This window comes from Choristoneura fumiferana, chromosome 21 (assembly GCF_025370935.1).
Source record: "Choristoneura fumiferana chromosome 21, NRCan_CFum_1, whole genome shotgun sequence".
NCBI classification, from domain to species: Eukaryota; Metazoa; Arthropoda; class Insecta; order Lepidoptera; family Tortricidae; genus Choristoneura; species Choristoneura fumiferana.
The window spans coordinates 15,850,093-15,870,862 of record NC_133492.1 but is presented as its reverse complement, the minus strand read 5'-3'; the positions used below and the strand labels follow the sequence as shown (position 1 = coordinate 15,870,862).

The 20,770-nt window shown below is 39.1% G+C and overlaps 1 protein-coding gene across 3 annotated transcripts in view; it reads right to left on the bottom strand.

Annotated features, from left to right (window-relative positions):
- Positions 1-19,747, bottom strand: part of LOC141439652 (uncharacterized) — a 75,784-nt gene extending 56,037 nt beyond the window's left edge. For all 3 annotated transcript variants that reach the window (XM_074103974.1, XM_074103977.1, XM_074103975.1), the window contains exon 1: positions 19,577-19,747. The gene's annotated coding sequence lies outside the window, so the exon portion shown is untranslated. The remainder of the gene's footprint in view (positions 1-19,576) is intronic.
- Positions 19,748-20,770: the final 1,023 nt, after the last annotated feature.

Below are 20,770 nucleotides of genomic sequence, written 5' to 3'. Positions count from 1 at the left end.
TGAACAAAATTCCCGAATTATATCAAGTGCTATAAACTGAAGCAATATGAGAGCAGCCGCTTACATTTCCACTTCCTTCTTTTCCCTTAAAAACTATAAAGAATGTTTATTGATAGAAAGTTAAGCGGTCACTGATAACATCAAGCTATTTTTTATCCCCGGAAGGTGTGTAGTGCCCGCGAAACGCAAACGACGTTGCGGGTACTACGGTAGGTACTAGTTCAATATTGTGACTGTGGCGCCAAGACAATTATGTATGGGCACTGGCATCCTCTCACAAGTCTTATTCTGATCGCGTCTTGCAATTGGCTCAATTAGTTACAAACCAATCCCAACGGATGTCACGAAACTGACGCCAACTTAGTTTGTCACAGATCCTCGTTGATCAGTCTTTCTCTCCATTTCTTTTTGCTCTTCGTTATATGTCCTCCTTAATCCCCGACATTTTACTTAGCCACGGCTCTGTAGCATTTTTGTCAATCTTTTAATTAACATGTCCAGAATTTCGATTAGGGGTCTATTCCGGGACACGTTGAGTAATCGAGTGTCGGCCGTCGCGACGTTTGACGGGGGTCGATTACAAAGGCTGGCTACACTTCGATAAGTTTTTGTATTAAATATTGATTGAGTTTAATTTTAGTCGCGAGAAATTTATGGGGAAAATAGGTACAGGATAGGGTTAAGGCAGAAAGAGATGCAAGGTTTTGTTAATTCTTTTCGTTAATTGGTTTACTAAATATTATCTGATACTAGCGTTTACCCGCGGCTTCGCACGCGTACATCATAAAATTCAGCAGTTTAATTGAAGTTCCGGGATTTTATTAAATTCTCGTGGGAATTCCCTAAAATTACATCGTGGTTTTCACTGACGTTAAATTAAGAACCCATCCTAAATTTCATGACTCTAAACCCAGTGGTTGTTATTTCGAGATTTTATTCCTATCCCGTGGGAATATCGGGATAAAAAGTATTCTATGTTTTAATCCAGGTTATTAACTAACTTTTCAGCGTAAAGAAGTAACAAACATACTCACTCACTCACAAACTTTCACATTTATAATATTAGTAGGATTTGGTCAGATTGAGACTTCAGATTAGTTAGTCGGGACGGGAGGTTCGAATTCGGAACGAGGAGATCCGACAGAAGCGCAATGGCAGTGGGCCGGCCATATTAGCCGTAGTACCGATAACCGCTGGGCTGGGGTAAACGAGTTCTTGAGTGGAGACAGCGAATCGGCAAGCGTGGCGTGGGACGCCCTCAGACTAGGTGGAGCGATGATCTTCGCAAGGTCGCTAGCAAGAACTGGATGAGAGTGGCCGACGATCGTGCTTGGTGGCGTGAAATTGAGGAGGCCTACATATATGTCCAGCAGTGGACTAGGACAGGCTAATGATGATGAATTGGAAGAACTATGGAGTACTTGGTAGCACACTTGGTGCTTATAGCCAGGAAACGTGGGTCAAATCCCATCTTTTTATAAATCTTAGATTTTGATGAACTGATATTATAATAAGGTTTTCCCAGATAAAACTAAATGTATTATTTTGTTAGTATAGCTGTGTCTTCTGCGTGCACTACAAGCTCAATACTCTGATCCCCAAGCCGCCTGCAAAGCATGGAAATTTATGTCAACCCCCGTAATAATGAGAAGTACTCAAGTACCTGCTCTTTTGTGCCTATTCGTAATTTTCTAGTGTTCTGACTTTTTGGAGAAATTCACTTTCGAAAATATAAACTGAGACATGGATGCACAGAAAATCCAAAAAAGAGAGCAGCGCTGTGAATCGAACCCAGGTACTCAGCATTCCGTGCCCCCTACACCACCGCTGGACCCCATCCAAAAATGTGCGAAGGGGAAGTGGACTGTATGGAAATTAGCGAAAAAGCGACGAGAGGAAAGTAGGGATGGTGAAGGAACAGGTCGGAAGCAAGATATTGCGTCTCGCGACAAAATAATAAAACGAAATAAGTAAAGCACGCGAAATAATGGCTACTGTCGAAAGCTCTCCACCTGAGAACTCCTTGCCTGCTGTGGGGCAGGATCTTAGGGCGTCGGTGACGGGAACCGTTGGCTCGAAGTTTTCAGCCCCTTCGGAACTATTGTATTGTCTTACCTCTGGTGTCGCACTTTGCCTTCAGATCAGCGCAGGGTGTGCAAGGACCCTTCCGCAGCAGCACTGAGCTTACGTAAATTTAAAATTACAGTCGAAGGAAAGCTGGTAAAGTTCGGGCAGCGTAACGGCTGTTTACAATTCAAATTCTTAGTTGATATTAAATAAAAATACGAAAAAATAAACAATTGATTGCATGTCCAGCTGGAGTTCCATTCCCAGCGCTGGTCCCTGTTTCTGGTTTTTCTGTGCATCCATGTCTCAGTTTGTATTTTCGATATGGTTTTACGGGATGACCGTAAAAGTAACAGGAGTTGAAATAAAAAATACACAAAGACTCCAAAACCCATCATAAATTCACCTTCAGTTTTTGAGTTACTGTAATAGTTTTTAGAAACTATTTATTAGATTAGTCTAATAAATCGTTTCTACAGGTGAGAACCGAATTAGCTTAATTACGAGAAAGAGTGCTTTTGACCGGGGCAATTTTATTAATGGTCTGGACTCGGTACATCGCGACAGTGTGCATTAAAAGATACATCCCTGGACGTATGGCAACCCTACCCTAAAGTCGTGAAAACTCCAATCACGATAACTTTTTACGACTTTAGAATTAAACGAAGCTGTTATAAAAGTCAAAATTAAATTTTCCTCATCTCATCTACCGTTTTAAAGTTTCATAATCATAACTTTATTATCAAACTGTTATTTTTGAGCGGCAAAACTTACCTAGCTTGGATAAAGCCATGTGTATTTATCCTTGGATTCTTCGATGGAAGAATAACAGAACATTTGTGAAACTTGCCCGCTATTAAGATAACGAAAGAACTGAAGCAATATTGAGGCACTTTTAAAGAACTTTATGGTAAAGAGAAAATCTCGACGTCTTGCCCTCCTTTAGACTAGCTCTTGCGTCAGGATATAGCTCCTACAATACTACGATGATCGAAATTCTCACTGCGCATCTCTCACTATGTTTTTTTGTATGCAAAATCTGTCGTTTGATTGCGATCGCGCGCGTCAAAACGTTCGACAATACGGCCTCTGATCTTATTGATGTTAGATACTACTCTGTGTTCTAAAAAAACTCTCTCATTTTATTGTAAATATTTTTTTAAGTGTTTTGGTACTTATTAAGATATTTCAATGAAGAATCATTGTTACCGAGCGGTAAAAACGTGACCCTCAAATGTATGCAATAATAAATTTTGTACGTAGGGTGGCCCAAAATTGTGCTGCTGAGTATGTTTCAACTCCGCCTCTTTGTGTGATTTTGTTAACCCGCGACGCGAAAAGAGGGGTGTTATAAGTTTGACCGCTATGTGTGTCTGCCTGTGGCACCGTAGCTCTTAAACGGCTGAACCGATTTGAATGCGGGTTTTTTTATTTGAAAGCAGGGTTTTTAGCGATGGTTTTTAATTTTTAATATCAAAACCGGTTCAGCGATTTTTGAGGTATTGAACTTTGAAATGGCAATGTCGGGGGTTTTCCAGCTTTTTGTTGGTTAGGTTATACAATGCGCCGTTACGACAAAGTGCCGCACTCCGGCGCAGTGTGCCTTAGTGACGTGTCAGGACTAGGTTGTCGGTTGGTTCATAAATTTAACGAACGTGGAATCACTAAAGAAATACTTATTGAACTTCTAACTTAGCTCTGAGTAACTAGATCAACATCTTTACTAGATTTTATCCGTTTCCACTGTTATTCCTAACGTCAATATTATTCTAACAATTTCTTAAGTAAACTCTTCTGGCGTTACATGTAGGGTACCATTTTATAGAATTTAATGACAATTGACATTCCATTGTTTCACTGCTAGAACAATAACCAACTGAGACGACAACAGAAACTGAGTGGTTTTGAAATTCTGATTGTATTTTCGATAAATATTTTTTTCGACCTTGTGAAGTATTTTATGGGTACTTGGCAAGAAGTAAAGCCGTCATCATCATCATCATCATTATCATCTCAGACGCAGGACTTCCACTGGCTGGACTGTCCGCGGTCTCCATTCGAGAACTTTTCGGCCCCAATGGCCATCTGCTGCTAATATGGCCTACCCCGAGTACTGCCTTTTCGCAACGTAACGTTTGGCAACCTATTTCATTTCGCAACTTTTCATTTCGCAAACTCTTAAACTGTAAATATTTCAGGGTTTATTTCAGGGCCATCGTGTAGAACCCTTTAGGTTAGTTTTATAAAAATCCTGAAATATTTGCAGTTTACACCTGAAACAGGTTGCCAAACATTATTCGCCGAAACATTAGTAAACCGGCCTGCCCATTGCCACTTCAAGGAGCTAATTCGCTAAAGCAGAGTAGCCTTACAGCAAAAGTAAAAGAAAACAATCAAAAACCTCCGAATGGCAAAAAAAATGACGCCGATTTTTTAAGAACCCCTTAGTGCGCGAGCCCAATTAGGTACTTAACAATTATTACTCAGTTGTTTTCTACAACTTCACAATTCTATAGAACAAAATGGGAACTACCTTACTCCTAATAACATGGCTTTGTTACGTCCCGATGCAGGGACTTAAAAGGGTTCAAACAACGTACAAAGCAACAGAAAATACATTTTCACTTCTCATGCTCGTAAATTTAGAGTTTATGCTGGATCTAGGCGACATAAAATAACTTTTTATGCTCTAGTGCATAAAGTAAAATTTTCGTCTAAGACCAAGGCAATCAAGTATAAACAGTCACAAACAAAGAAGTTTCTACATATATTTTTTAACAATTTAAATTATTATAAAACTAAAAATCAATCAATTAAATCAAAATAGATCAATAAAACTAAAAATTCATAATTATAATAGTAATGCGTGAACAATAAAAAGTACATCATAGTAGTGAACAAACCCATTTTCCCCTAGACGTGTTTATCCACCCTCGCCGTACCGGCTCGGGTGGCTATATGAACGTCTTGGGTAGAATGGCTCGTTTTATGCTTTTGTTGCACAATATACTATTGTATTACCAGGGAAACAAGACAATGAAGGAGTATGACAAACAATGCCGGTTGCCCGGGTCAACCGGCAAGAACTTTGGGCCGTGACTTGCTTAAACTTGTGCCTACATAACTCTTAAACAAAGCATTTTAAACCATTGTCAGACAGTATAATAAGTCTATTTATGGACATTATTTTATGACCTTCTAACGATAACCAAGTACGTCAGGATTACGCCGCCGTGCTACAAAATGTCGCCACGGCGTGATGTCACTGCCCCGTACTCCAGAACGTTGACGCGCTTCATCTTTGTAATTTTTTGTCTGATTGACAATAGTAGATTATTATCGTGGCCTGGAAGTAGGCAATTGCTGGCTGAGTATGAGTATTAAACGGACAAGCTTGCGAGTCCGTTTAAGTAATACGAAGCTAGCAATTGCTATTCCAGCCGAGACTAATATAAAGCTTTTCTCAAAAATGGTGAATAATTCTGAAATAGAATACACTTTTTCTCAAAATATATTATAACATTTAATTTTATTTTAATATTTTTCTTATGCTTTCCCGCCTTTTTTTCATTAAAAATAAACTGCAGGTGTACTTTTCCACCGAAAACACCACAAGCTGTTTCAGACCCAATTGAAAAAGTCCGGAGTTCCAACAAAATATCTGATACCGGCCATTAGACTTGGCTGTATACGACTTGTGTCCATGGCCTTTTTAACTTTTTTAAAAAATTGTGCCTGATTGCAGGCGCGCTAATTCATTATTGTCGAGCTAGCGCGCCTGCAATCTTTTCAACTTTTTAATTTTTCGCTGACCATAAACTATGCACTTCGCCTCCTGATATGTAAAGAATATAATGTCAACTTTTACGGACATTTTTGAGAAAAAGAAAAAGGACGTGTCCAATACATTCTCATAATCTAATTGACGGACTACCGAATTAATTAATTACAATAAAGTATTATATAACAAGAAACTACCCAATTACACTAAGTACCTACGAACGATCTAATTGTCATTGCTGTAACATAATACGGCACTAGGAGATCAGACGTCGAGTGGAAGTAATTTCCTTAATTGGGGAAAAAGGCAAACGTCCCTGTTTCGCACCGCACGTGTGCACGAGTGTGCGTGACTGTATCACATGTCTCCTTCGGCTACACAAGCATACGTACTCGTATAATTACCCGCACATATACATATTACATTTAACTGAGACAGTATGATGGATTATTAAAATAAATGGGATAAGTCGAGGAAAATTGCAGGTGGTAGGACCTTGTGCAAGGTCCGCCCGGATTGCTACCACCATCTTGCTCGCTAATCCTGCCGTGAAGCAGCAGTGCTTGCACTGTTGTGTTTCGGCGTGGAGAGTAAGACAGCCGGTGAAATAACTGGCACTTGAGGTATTCCATCTCAGGGCCTCTAGGTTGGCAACGCATCTGCAATACCCTGGTGTTGCAGTTGTCTATGGGCGGTGGTGATCTCTTACCATCAGGAGACCCACTTGCTCGTTTTCCATCCAGTCGAAAAAAAAATGTATTTGACGACAACGATGACCTAATTTTTGCGATGGCTGTAATATTGATATTATTTTTGCCGTCCATTGGACGTCGGACTCAACAATGTATTACAAGCAATGGGATTCTGAATTCAAATAGAGAAGTAGTATTTTCATACAAACAATTTTCACTAGAACATTGGATTGTAGGGACATTTACTAGGCCAACAGCACCAATATCTGACACAACAAACGAAGGACACTTGACTCTCACAAAAATTAACACTTAAGAGCTTAAAAACAGACAGATTCCTCAATAGAAAAAAAACCGGTCAAGAGCGAGTCGGACTCACCCACGAAGGGTTCCGTACCATTATCTATACAACATTAGACATTAGCAAAAAGAAACACGCTTGTTGTATGGGATCCCCCCTTAAATATTTCATTTATTTTGTTTTTAGTATTTGTTTTATAGCGGCAACAGAAATACATAATCTGTGAAAATTTCAACTGTCTAGTTGTCACGGTTCATGAGATACAGCCTGATGACAGACGGATAGGCAGACGGACGGACGGACGGATGGACAGCGGAGTCTTAGCAATAGGGGTCTCGTTTTTACCCTTTGGGTACACCTACGATACCTTTCTAACGATACTCCGCGATATGGATTTGACTAGAAAATGATTCAAATTGGTTAATGTTAGAATTGGGTTGGAATGTTATGTGCGTTTGGACGAAAACCCGTAACTTCTGAGACGCTACACTATTATCAGTGGGGACTGGTCTTCTGTTGCGGATTTAACTTTGATATGACTATTTAACCTTGATATAACGATATAACCTTACTATGACGATTTAACCATGATATGATGATTTAACCCTGATATAACGATTTAACCTTGATATGACGATTTAACCTTGATATGATGATTTAACCTTGATATGAACAGTTTGTCTACAGAATACAGTCTATCAGAACATAAAAGAATATAATGTGTAATTTAGAATTTTAATTAAGTTTTTTTTTAATGTGTTATTGGCTTTGTATCTACATGTGCACGTAAATAAAGATTTATAATTAAATACTAAGGGAGTGTTAACTGACGGTTAAATGTGATCCCGTCTCTATTTGTTTTGTTCGAATAAACGGAGACGGTAGTCAGTTAACACTAATCAATGGATGGTGAAACAGCGCCTAAATGTACAACTGTTACTGTCCTATGGATGGAAGTGTCGAAAAACTAACTTTCGAAGATCTTTTTTTTTAATTTATTTTTGCCAGTTTCTAAGCGGATCTTATCAGGTGAACTGTTCAAGTAATCGGTAGTCTTTTATTTAATTTGTTTTTTGTTTTTTCATCAAACAGCTGGCAAATGAGAAGGCGGCTCACCTAATGGTAAGTGCATGATCACCGCCGCCCATGGACACCTACAGCATTATTAGGACTGTGGGTGCGTTGCCGGCCTTGCAATTATTTGCCTTGCACTTTATTTATATAACAAAGGTTTATAGTTTTTATCGTATTACGACGCACTTTACAGTATTGCAACGTCTACCGTGAAATGTCATGATTCGGAAGCGTTCATCTTGAGCCGATCCAATTAGGTATAAAAACACTCGTAAAAATATTTTCACACTGGAAACCTGTCTGTCCCTGACACGGTCTGTTAAGCTGGAATAATGGAAAACGGTCGAACACGTATGTACGTGGATGTTTTATTTACCTCCACGTTTTATAAGACTTCACAGCGAAATTTGCGTGCTTGTGATCCAGTGAATCCTGTAGGATTATTGCGAATACGCTGGGTCGGAATCGCAATTGTCATGTATTCATTTATTTCTTTATCATATGGCTTACAAATGACATTTATATAAATCATAGCTTAAATTAGGGAGGATAGAAGACTTCAAAACCCTCACGAGCGAAGCACATTTTTTATTTTTATTTTTTTTATTTGACTAGATGGCAAACGAGCAAGGGGGTCTCCTGATGATAAGAGATCACCACCGCCCATAAACATCTGTAACACCAAGGGTATTGCAGATGCGTTGCCAACCTAGAGGCCTAAGATGAAATACCTCAAGTGCCAGTAATTTCACCGGCTGTCTTACTCTCCACGCCGAAACACAACAGTGCAAGCACTGCTGCTTTTCGGCAGGATTAGCGAGAAAGATGGTGGTAGCAATCCGGGCGGACTTTGCACAAGGTCCTACCACCTGCAAAATTAATTAAAAACAATAGCTGTTTTACTTGTGTTTTTCCAGTTTGGACTTCGACATCTGTGTCATGTCTGTAGTTAGTTAAATAACTAATTGGGCCAATAGCAAGCCAGTCTGTAACGTCAAATGGACCTCTCGAAACTAACGCCATCTAGTAATATTTTAGCTGAACTAAAAGTAAATAATTAGTTTAGTCGCGATCTTACTGGCACTTGAGGTATCTCATCTTAGGCCTCTAGGTTGGCAAAAGGTGTTGCAGATGTTTATGGGCGTGGTGATCTCTTGCCATCAGGAGACCCACTTACTCGTTTTCCATCCAGTGGAATAAAAAAAAATCTTACGATAGCTAAGACTATGCAAAAAATGTGTAAGAACCACCACCGTGTAACAGAAATCACATAAACCCAACTATCATAACCACCCGCACTACAGCGATCAGATCAACCAGAGTTAATCCTCAGAGCAATACAACCGTACCTACACCATGCTGCCAGATGTACATAAGTCTGTTTAGTTCATTGACATGGCCCTCCGCAAAGGAACGCTGATTCAGTAAATTAGATATTTCGCCTGTCATGAATGAAACACATATTTGATGATGGGGGGATTGGTGCGTGCTCAAAAGCAATATTGTCCGATGGAACACACATTCGATTACGCGTCAATTACTCTGATACCATCAGCGGAATTTGATTACTTCCTTTTGTTACTGGTGATACTTTTGTTATTTCATCAACATAACACAATATAAGTACTTAATATGTACGATACAATATTTCTTTCGTGGGCGTATGAATTCATTGTCAGAAGCTTTTATTTACATTAATTTTAATGCGACACGAACGGTGAAATGTATTTTGATGATAAAAAATTATAGTTATATGACGAAATGCTTGAACATTTAATTTAAATTAATTATGTTAAGTACTGTATTTAATTAGGTGCAAAATTTTATTTAAATCTAAGTAGCCGTTTAAGCTTGATTAAAACACAGACAAACCTACGCATTAATAATTATATTGTGGGCCTGTTTCGCCAATATCTGATGCTTTTGATGTACGTTTGTGTGATACTTGTCTCTGTTTAACATGTCCGTAAAGGCCTTGCACGACGACAGCGCTATATAGCGTGGCAACTATGGGCATTATTGGTCCAAATTGTCACAACTGTCCAGGTTTTTCAACTATAGAATGGCTTGCAACCGTGCCACATAATAAGTAATAGTAATATTACGGTCACGATCGTTAATTTGGGACCCACTTAATATCGAATAGCTGTCATTTTGTATGACAATTCAAAGGATTTTTTGACGAAATGGGTCTCAAATTAACGCTCGTAACCGTAACTCCAAGACCAAACGAAGATGCAAACCGAGAAAACAAGTGAAGTTACAAAAAGTTTGTTCTCATTTCAAACCAACGTCGTTATTTTTATCGTTTTCTCGTGGTTTCCTCTCAATTTTGTCACTGGCAGCATAGGTTACTCATTTAACCTTCCAAAACCTTCTCGCTTCCAGATTGTGCCTTACAATTTTTAGTGCAAAGTTGTATTTCCTGTAGAATGCGCTTGAAGACTGGAGGCGGAAATTTATAACAGTTGCCCGAGTTTTAATCAAGGGAGCCGGCGGTAATAAAGGAATATTCCTTTTGTACAAATTGAAAATGTTGATGCTGAGCGAAGCTGATTGGCAGCTTTCATTGAGCAATAATTAACTCGTGTCAGTATTTAATAGTGTCACTTTGTTATAATGCAGGTAGGTATGAGTGGCGTGGAACATTTTTGTTAGGCAAATCGAAGAGTGAGAGAGCCGTTCTAGTTAAAGTGAGAAAAGTTTTTCCATCAAAGTCTTTATGAAAATGACATGATACGAGTAAGTAAATTTGATATTAGCCTATGAGAGAGGACGTCCTACGACTGATATGATGCTTCGTTTACCTTTACTTGCCCGAATTTCACTTGCCATACCAACGTTTGCCATAAAATATATAGAACCGTGCTGTTTTCAGAATTTTTTTAAATGTCATCATATAGAATGCAGTAGGTTAGGTTAGGTTAGTTTAATATCAACTCTGAAGAAATTACTATTTCAGAAATAAATTACTTTATGGCAAATGAAAATTCTAGAAAACGATACATTCGGGCATATGAAATTCGGGCAAACGATAGAGAACCATGATGCTTATGATGATAACCCAACAAAATTTCAACAGCTAGTTTATATTCCAAAAATAAATAAACATGAGCTTGTTAAAATTAATCTGAAAGTGACTCAAAGTTGAAGCAACATTACAGGCAGTGGCGTAGCTAGCTAACCAAAGGGCCTGGGGTAAAAAAAATAACTAGGGCCCCAACGAAACTGTTTAAAATCGTTTGTTCCGTATTCGTCGTATTCCGAATTCGACGTACTCCAGATTTGTCATTTATACTTTGTAAGTCAGAGTCCGAGGGGCCCCCTGAGCTTGGGGGCTCCGGGGCACTGCCCCCTCTAGCCCTCCATTAGCTACGCCACTGATTACAGGTAAATAGCCTAGGTGAGTCACCTTTTTGTTTTCTTTCTTTGAAGCATGGCTTTTTCTCATAATAAATAACTCGTAAGGAAAAAAAGTGCTGTTAAAATAGTCGCGTCGCATTCGATATTGATATCGACACTGCTTACATACTCTAAATAGTCAATCGTCACGCCACTTCACCGCTATTTACCGAGCGATCAAATCGCTGGCGTGAGATCAGCATAATGACACCGCGGCTGTAGCTCGCGCCGCGTCCCAGTAGGGCTACTTCGAAATTCGAAAATCGAAGTTCGTATCATACCGTTACTCTCGCTCTCGTATAATAATAATATTCATTTCAAAAATAACAACTAGAAAACCTGTTTTCTAAATACTCGTAGGTATCTTACCGCCCAGCTGAAGCTTATATTATTGAATACGAGAAAGGTACCGTCGTACGATACCAACTTCGATTTTCAAATTTCGTAGTAGCTCCCCTGATCGTGTCGCTTATCGCTGGTGACAATTTCGTGGCTTTAGGTGAGCGATATCGACGCGAACGCTGAGCGGCGCCGTGCGCCAAGCCCAGTAAGTAGGTATAGACGTGTGCGAGAAAACCTTTGCAAGTTGCATTACATAGTGGCGCTGGAGTCACCATTTCAAACTAGGTCACTTTATACACGGCCTCGCTATGTAATGCCACTTGCGAGATTTTTCTAGCAGGACAAAACCAGGCAAAGTTAATCGCGCTCGGTTCGTTTGTCTAAGTTGAGAAGCCCCGAAACTCCGCGTGTGGATTGATTTAGACCACTCCCACAGTTATCGTGATTATTGCTTTCGCGCTGCCCTGCACCGCTTCGGTTCGCGTCAAAATCGCTCACCTAAAACGCCGCGTCAGGGTCGCTGATCCACGTGTCTAGAGCTACACCACAGATCTAGATTACACTAGATTACGCAAATGCATCTACTTCACGTGTCCGAACCCTGACCAAACGTCGGGGTTGGCCCCATACAAAGTCTGACCGCTAACTGACTAATCATGACTAGTGACTGACTCGAGCCCCAAGGCGCGGGCGAGCGGCGCATTTGAATCAATTTTGCACGGACATCGGGGAACTCACATTTCTAATTCGCTCTTGAGACGTCACAGTAGATATAAAAAAGTGACACGGTTGGTTTTCATACAGATTGAAGTGTTTGCGTTATCTAGTGTAATCTTTATCTGTGAGCTACACTTACCTATGTTTTTCTTCTAAACAGAGCACAGATTACTAATATGTAGCTAGCTAAAACAGAGCGTTGAAAATAATTACTTCCATAGGGAAGCTGTTGCGATACAGGATTTACGACAGATTTAAAGATCAAAGGGACTTAATCACGTCTCCCGTCTTAACAGCCTCATCTGTAAAAGTGTCTAAGTAACTGAATGAAATGTTTCGAAAACAATGGAAGTATAAGTACGCAATATTCGTATTATCAACATAAGATAATGCAAATAACTTTGAAACTGACATGACAAAATTTTTAGGCTTAAATGTAGATAATAAGTTAGCATGGAATAATCAAATTAAATCGTATGTGAGAAACTAAACAAAGTAGTAAATGTTTCAACAGTTCTATCTGCGTATCATGCCTATGTAACATCGACATTAAGGTACGGCATTATATTTTGGGGAAACGCTACGGGGTGGGCCATGGCTTTCAAAGCGCAAAAAAAATGTATCAGGTCATTGTGTGGTTTGCGGAAAACCGATTCTTGCAAATCACACTTTAAAAATCTCAAAATATTAACACTGCCATGTCTGTACATATACGAAATCTGTGTATTTGTGAGAACTATATGGATTTATTTATGAATTATAATAGTGTACGCCTTCGACACAACTTTACTCTTAGAGCTGATCATCACTGCACTTGTGTCTAAGCATCATGCTAAACAGCTTTACTTAAGAAGAGCGTGCTTGGAATGGCCCCCAAAATATATAATAAATTACCGAGGGCTATGCATGATATTGACAACATTATACGAATTTGAGAAAAAACTAAATATTTTTTTGGCCGAAAAGGCGTGTACTACTCCGTCAGGGAATTCAGGGAAAAAAAGTACAGCCAGTAGAAAAGTCTGTATGTTTGGATTTTATAACAAAATAATTATAAGGATTTTGGTTTACATAATGTTTTAGAAGATAGGAAATTTAACTGAAACCTTAGAGAATCACAAGCTGCCAAAGTTGTCACGTTCAAGGTATTACAAAACATTATATTCGCTAATAATCTCCTTGATCGCATTACCGGTTTTTCGCGATGGAAAAAACATGATTTCGCGTTTGAAATATCTATTTTGGCTTTGGCTTGTTTTAACATAACCTTTTCCCACGGCTTTGCTTGGGTTAGCGATTGGATCTGGCATTTTTTAATTCTGGCATTTCAAAAATTCCCGCGGGTCTTCCAAAAATTACGAAATTGTCTTCTATTCATTGACATCTCATAAAAAAAACTAAAGCCGTATTCACATTTATTTGTCGTGTTGTGTCGTCACGCATCAGAGAGGTATCGGTTTCATACATTTTGTATGGTTGCGTTCACATTTATCTGATGCAGTGTGTTGTGGTGACGGCTTGTGTTGTGTCGCATCATAAGCTATAGAGAGGAAGAGGGAGAGCATCACAACACAACACGACGGATAAATGTGAATGCGGCTTTAGTCGTTGACTTTTCGGGGTTTTTACCGATTCCGTGAGAATATAGGGATATAAGTAGCCTATTTGTTATTTTAGACATACATTTATTAGCATACCAAGTTTTATCATAATACGTACAGTCATTAGAGCGTGAATGCCCACCACAAACACGCACGTACGCACTCGCGTACTTTTGCATTTATAATATTAGTACTCGTAGCTGTAATAAAAGGAAACGGATACAAAATTCAGATTTAGAAGGCATGAATATCTAAGGCGTATTATAAAGTTAATGATTGTTTCTACCCCTATACTGTAATCTGTGATTTACTTAATCAAGAACAGTAATATAACAGCATACATAACAAGATTCTGGAAAAGTCTATATTGTCTATTCCCCATAACAGCATTGTATGAACCACTTACTTTTTTTTCTTAATTCGTACGTTAGTGCAACCAGTTACATATTTTATATGGTTTTTATACAGAATAAAAACTTTCCAAACATAATAATCCATAGCCTGCCAACATTATTTGAAATTCGGACGACGACTAATCTCGATGGCTTCACGCACTTTCCGCGGAATGAAAAATTTCTCTCTCGCAAGTACAGATACCCTATCAAATCTGATATAGTGCATTGAATCCGAGTCCATTGAGTGCTCGGCCACAGCAGACCCCTTGTCGTCCTGTTTCCTCATACTGCGTATGTGCTCCGATACCAACCGGGATAGTGGTTGGACGGTATCTCCGAGTTGGGAAACGGTGTTAAATACTCGTGCTGCGGCATCGGTGTGTGTGAACGCACCTTTACAGAGCGATGTTGTTAGTGTTGTGTGCTACCATACATTTGACAGTTGTAATGAAAATGATGATGAAAACGCGGGTAGTTGTGTGCCGGTGTCAGTTTCGTCGGGTAGTCGCGCGAGCAGAGCGGCGGCGCGCAGTGCGCGTGTTGCAGCAGAACCTGAGTCGCGTTGCTCCCAAGACGAAGGGCTACGGATTAGCTCGAAACATGTCAAGCTAAACTCGATTTAAGACGTGAGTTATCCGGGTATGCTTAATATGAGTGAGTTTCACGGTAGTTTCATGTTCCTTCCATCTAATACTTGACAGAAAACAATCCTATTTTTAGGGTTTCGTAGTCAACTAGGAACCCTTATAGGTTCGCCGTGTCTGTTCGTCTATCTGTCTGTCTGTGATTTTTTTTTCTCGACTAACCCTATAGTGTGGGGTATCGTTTAATAGTTTTTTAAAACCATTGGCGGGTTTTGAGGACGATTTTTCGATTCAAACAGTGATCTGTTTGCGAAATAACAGCTAAAATTGCTTGAGAATTATTAGTAGTTTAAAAGTAAATAGCAGCCTAAGGTATAAAATATACTTAAGCTTGGAAGATTCCGTACACAATACGAAATCCTTAGAAAAATATTACTCGATTTTTTCGTAATGGCTACGGAACCCTATCTTGGACATGTACCTACCTACCATCTGCCAAATAAGTCGTCTATCAATTTGTAAAGAAATTCCTATCAAATGAATATGTCGCTAAAGTCGAACTTTCAAGTTGACCGACACGTCTATTGGCATTATTGTTTTATGACATGCAAACGATTATCAACTTTAGGTTGGTAGACTATATATTTGGCTGACGGTACGACACGCTCTTGGCCGGTTTTTCTTATATAATATCTGTCCCGACCGGGGATCGAACTCGGAACCTCAAGCTTTGTAACCAGGTTCTCTAATCACTAGGCTATCCGGTCTCATCATCATCATCATCATGTCAGCCGAAAGACGTCCACTCCTGGACATAGGCCTCCCCCAAGGCTCTCCACTCAGACCGGTCTTGTGCTTTCCGCATCCACCGCGATCCCACAATCTTAACCAAGTCGTCGCTCCATCTTGTTGGAGGCCTACCGACAGCTCGTCTCCCGGTCCGCGGACGCCATTCGAGAACCTTCTGACCCCATCGGCCATCAGTCCTGCGAGCAATGTGCCCCGCCCACTGCCACTTTAGTTTTGCAATTCTTCAGGCTATGTCGGTAACCTTAGTTCTACTGCGGATATCATCATTTCTAATTCTATCCCGCAGAGAAACCCCGAGCATAGCCCTCTCCATAGCCCTCTGAGTGACTTTGAGTTTTCTCATGAGGCCCACTATCCGGCTATCCGGTCTAGTTAGTACTAATTAAGGTCAACCTTTCAGCCATATGTGACCCAGCGTGTTTTTGAATGAAACAGTGACTGTTTTAACAATATAAGCCCCAGTTCCGTCATTAACCTTTTAGTCTCACAGCAGTTCATAGAACTCTCAACAAACTTTTCAGAATAAGGTCCCAATGCTTTCTAAATGTATCAGTGTAAAGTTCTTCCCAACTCATTCTCCCCTGGTACAAAAGACCGAACCCATGCAATGACGTGTCGTTATTTAACCGTGTTTGCGGCAAAACTCTAGATTAATTTGCCCCATTTTCCCGTGAATGGCCATTTTATTAGTGTCATTATGGCTGTTGGAATTTATGACTCCTTCAAGCGCTGGCCGCCTGCTGGCTTTGCCTTAATTTCCGGGATAACATTCAAGTACTTAGAGCACAAGTTGATATTATAGTTTGTTTGTTTTTGATTAGACCGACATCAGATTAGATGAAATTTTGCGCATAAAGGAGCACGAAAAACTTGCGGGCTTCACGTCACGAATAACATCATTCGAGTAGCCATACATGCCTGGGCCTTGAAAAATCCGTCACATATTCGGTGTAGGTCATATTCCATGTACGTGTGTGTGTGTATTCCGTGTGCTAGGTATATTGTGTTTTTATCTGTATTGTTTTATTGCTATTGTCGGCAAATAAATATTTTCTTTCTTTCTTTACATAAGATATATAATAATAATTAATATTATTGTTAGCCTATTCTGTCCCACTGCTGAGCAAAGGCCTCCCCCCAATACTTCCACTGCTCTCTGTCCCCTGCATACAAGGGCCAGTCCCTCAAGAAGTAGTCCAGTTCATAATTATTGAAAAAAAAAAACAGTAGGTACTTTCCCTACACGTAAAGTGGGGAGGATTTTTATCGTTTAATAGATTTTTTTTAAATCATAAATTATCACAGCTTATTAGGCTTTACAAGTTAAGGAGTACGATTAAATAAACATCATTCAAAACAATATGAAACAATATGATATGAGATTATTGATCCGCAGACGGAGAGCTGCGCTGTGTGTTATAAATATGTCAAGCTTTAGTGATCCGTTTAAACTCGTTAATTGGGGATTAACATAACATAAGCGAATTAAGGCTTATCTAATACCGCAAATTGGGATTTATCGGGGATAATTATACATACCTATACGGAGAGCAGATGGTCGTTGGAACCGAAATGTACTCGAATGGAGACAAGCGCAAGCGCAGCGTAGGACGTCCACCAACGAGATGGACGGATGACCTGGTTAAAGCCGCGGGTTCACGGTGGATGCAGGCCGCTTCCAACCAAAGCAACTGGAGGTTTATGGGGGAGGGCTATCCTCAACAGTAGGCGCGTTATACGGCTGCAGGGCTATTACGAAATTCGAAAATCGAAGTTCTTATCGTACCGTCCCTCTTACTCTCGCTTAGTACTATTATATATTCTGTGCTCTCGTGTTATAGTATTTTATGCAACAGTTGTATAACAGGGTTAAAAAAGGTGTGGCGTGCTGTAATATTTTGGATAAATTTCAACACACAGTGAGTAATTTTGGAATTTTCACTTCCCTATTTCGAAATAGGTACCTAAAGTGACTCATAGCTCGAAAGTCCACCTACTTAAAGTTTCTGCGCCGAACTCGTAACTCCAAGTTTTAATTGAGTGATTTGTGAAGTACCAGGCATAATCCCGGACGCAGTCATTTCGAGCATATTACTTTAACTTTTCTCTGATAATTATATTCAAAATAAGTGCATTACCGTATAGGTAACTTTTTTTTTTTATTCGACTGTATGGCAAACGAGCATGTGGGTCTCCTGTTGGTAAGAGATCACCACCGCCCATAAACATCCGCAACACCAGGAGTATTGCAGATGCGTTGCCAACCTAGAGGCCTAAGATGGGATACCTCAAGTGCCAGTAATTGCACCTTAACAGCCTTAGTAATTGTGCCTGTAATTGTAACTTATGTTGAACTAATGGGCTATACTAACTGAGAAGAATCTATTAATTTCTATATTTACGAGTACAGCGGGAAGAATGGAATATTTCTCAGACTTCAAAAAATTTTTGGAAATTGGTCCAGTTGTTCTCGAATTTTGCGTTTACCAACACATTTAGTCATTTTATTATATATTTATACAACGTGTCTCTATCGTTTAAAGATATATATATATATATATATATATACCTATGTGAAAGTCTCAGACCTAACGCCACAGTATTAACGGAGAAATTACTGATTTAAACTTACTTTACTTCGGAATATACATTAATTTTATTTTGAAAGTATTTTTTAATATTCATCTAATTAATTAGGCGTAAATGAATTAAAAGAATTTCATTGGTCACCCGCGCCCTTAATTATGAAAGTTAAGTTTATGCTAAATATGCGTGTTCATGCAGTTCCTCCACCTCCACACTGTAAGAACGCACACAAATCACACAATCTATCACTACCACCACACTACACTGACGCGTTTCGAACTCTCCCAGAGCTCGTCTTCAGAGCAACAGAACCGTACACCATGCTACCAGAACCTGATGTTAGACTAACAAACCTCAACAACCGTTTTAATTTGACACTGTAACTCCCCAAGCACCCAACTATATTTTTTCTCAAATGAAAAAAACTACTTACAAAATATTAATAAATTTTAATCGTCCTATAGGCGTGTTTTATTAACTTAACAGTAAATAAATAAAAATTCACGGTAGTTCTATAGGACGATTAAAATTTCACCTAGCAACGGTGCGAATCACACGGAGTTGATCACTCGGTGTGATTCACACCGTTGCTAGACGAGATGATGAGAAAAAATAAACATTATTTTTTGAAGTTCTGTACCGTAGTTGGCAAAAACGGTTCCCTTGTAGGTCACTTTGGTGTCTGTCTGTCTGTCAAGTGCCTTTTTCTTCGTTTTCTATAGATACAAGATGCAAATTCGGACAAAAGCCTTTAATTGAAAACAAAGATGTAGAAAATACAACAATATCAATTTCAATGGATTCTCTGCCTGAAATTGTCAAAATTCAAAAACACAATTCATAATTAATAAAATAAATCATTGTCGTCCATAACGGCTTCGGGTGACCAGTACAAATTAAGCACCATACAGGTGGTAATGCTGCGTTCGCACCGAGTGATTTCACTTTTTTATTTATATACCTTTAATATTATACAGGCATTGTGTGATAACAAGGTACTGACTATAATAATAGGGTGCCGTCGTATTCTGACTGAGATAAGAGTTCGTCCCTACTTATCACTAAGGAATCGTCGCACCGAATTTCTGTATAGAAAATTTTACTTGTCTAAACTGTAAAAATTATAGTGATTAGCGATAGGGCTGTCTGTTCCTTTTTGAAACGAATAAAAATAATTTTCCTTTTAACGGCAAACTTAATTAAGCTTCAATTAACAAAACTCACCTCAAAATTCTAACGCACTAACTCGAAAGCAACTCAACGAATCCAAATTGAACTCAATCACTCAACAACAATGTAATTCAGTCTCACTCAATTTAACTTCTGAATTCAAATCGTAATTCGTCGCTCGTAGCACATCCAGGACAGTGCTACGGGACGTGCGTGCTACGCCGTAGCCCGTCGACGACTGGGAACCTGTAGCGCCACGGGCCGCGTAGCACCCAAAATAATTCAGGAATAATAGAATATTAGATGCACTGCGGAAACTACTAAATCTAGTTCTACGATTCAAAATATGAGGAAGATCGCTGTTTCTTTACAGCTCTTATTGGTTAAGTTTTTTATGGGTTGCAAATTTAATATTCCGATTATGAAAGCCATTAATAGGTACAGATATCTAGATATTAACACATATTTAATTCCTCGAACAAATAATTAGCTTAGTTATCCTTATAAGGGGATTCCTCTAAAAAATTAGTTTTTTTTTTTAATTTACTTAGGTACTTTTAAGTTTAGGATAATTATATATACTTAAATATAGTTATAATTTATTATGTTGTGAATAATTTAGTACAGTCAGCATTAAAAGTTGCTGGTTATTTCTGTACTTTGTGTACTTTGTCGTTTTACAGCCACGTACTTAGCGCCATAGAAGATTGACAAATGTGTTAATGTGACAGGGTAAATAAGTAACCAGCTACTTTTGATGCTGACCGTACTCCGTTATACGTCACGTGAACATTTATTTTTTGATTCAGAACGGGACATTAGTTTATTAAGGTAGTTTATTGAATCAGGCGTTACTTTGCGGAGGTCCATAACAATGAACTAAAAGAATTTCCTTGCTCACCCGCGACCTTAAGGTCCTTAACAAGGAAATTCTTTTAGTTCACGTAAAGGTAGCTTAAAAGTTTTTCGTTCGATGACACGCATTGGTAAGCTTTGCCACATGCAATATACCTACCAAGTGCCATCCACGAAGACGCGTGATTTTGTCAAAATTAGACATTAATGACATTGTAATAAGAAACACGGCACGCGTCATCGTGAATGACTCTACCTATACATGTTTCGACTATGGTTAGCTTGTCCACGCTGTAGAACTCACTATCCCGAGGGAATTTGGCAAAACCCGTCCGTGGCGTGACTACAAACATAAAATTACAAATAACAACGAAATGATAAAAGGAAGACATA